We start from the raw sequence: 1,595 nt of genomic DNA, 5'->3' as shown, positions 1-1,595 counted from the left end.
TCCTTAAGCCATGTAGATTACCAGTGCTCAAAAACACAAAGACACAGCAGCCTTCATTGGCATTTACCATGGTGGGTTCAAGCTGGCTAAGTTTGCATTTCTGCTACTTAACCAACAATGGGCCTCACTCTCCGCTATGAGCCTAGCCTATTCAGCAACAGTTGAAACAAGAATATCAGGACTGCTCATCTTCACTATCAGCTCAACTGGTTTTGGAATCGCCATGGAAACACATGTGGGTGTATCTATGAAAGTGTTTCCAGGAAGGATGAACTGAGAAGGGAAGACCCACCCTGAATGTAGGTGACATCATCCCATGAGATAGAGCTCTAGACGACATAAAAAGGAGAAAGAGAGATAAGCACCAACATTCATCTCTGTCTGCTTCAGACTATGGATGTGATGTGATCATGGCCATGGTTCACCACCATGACAGACCTCACTCTCAAACAGTGAGCCAGAATAAGCCCCTTCCTCTCTCCCCTTCCCTCCCTTCCTCTCTCCCCCTCTTTCCCTCCCTTCCTTCTTTCAGTTGTTTATGTCAGGTGTTTTTTCACAGTGATAAGAAAGTAGCCAATTATTTGTAGTATTAAATAATTAACTGATTACTTTCTTATTATCATATAATAATTCTAATGGTTTAAAATAAGCAAGTGATCTATATCTTTCTTCCTAATTGACAATGGTGATGCCAGTTTAGATTAATTGTAAATATAATTTCACCTTTCTCTCTTTATAACATAGATTCTATATTATTTCTTCAAAATAAAAACATAATTTTAAAGCACATAAATTACTATTGATGCTTAATTGTCAATAAATATATATTTAACCCATGTACTTAAAAAAAGGAAAATAAGTAACAGAAACATGTGCCTTATCTTTCTCCCTCATGAGGTCTAAGTAAAAGGATGTCACCATTTTCAGAGGCATCTTTTATCCCAGGAGTCCTTTCTGTCCCCACAAAAACTCCTGCCCTCTACTTCTCCCTGCTTTCCCTCTCTCTTTTTTTTTGGACCTTGAACAGGGAAGAAATGTTATTTCAATGAGGAAATCAAAACTCTAATCCTGCTTTTCTTTGGTAGCCATGGCTCCAGGCCAACAGCAGTTCACAGGAGGGGACATTCTCTTCTGTGTCTCCAGAAAGAAGATGAAACCTGGCATGAAATGATTAGAGAGAGATAAGACATTTCAAAATTTGGGGCACAGCTGAATACCAAAACTGTATCAGACCATAAGCCAGATGTTCCCAGAACTTTTCATCCATTTTTTTCTGCTTGAAGAAGTTTTTATTCATAAAGAAAACAGTGAGCAGAAATTGCTATCACAAAACACCAATTCATGGTTTATGGTTATTTAAAATGAGCCAATTTGAAAATAATCAAAGATGTGTATGTTGATTTATAGCAAACGTTGTTTGTTTCTGTGGTATTTATCATTTGTATAATATAAAAACATCCCCAGTGGATTACCATAAAGGATTTGTTATATAAACAACAGTACTTTCATTTGATGGATTGCTATGTGGCCATTAAAAATCACATTGTTGAAGAATATTTAATGACTTGAGAAACATTTGCAATATTTTTAAAGCA

Source organism: Cricetulus griseus, chromosome 3 (assembly GCF_003668045.3).
Source record: "Cricetulus griseus strain 17A/GY chromosome 3, alternate assembly CriGri-PICRH-1.0, whole genome shotgun sequence".
Lineage (NCBI taxonomy): Eukaryota > Metazoa > Chordata > Mammalia > Rodentia > Cricetidae > Cricetulus > Cricetulus griseus.
This window is presented reverse-complemented; position numbering follows the sequence as displayed.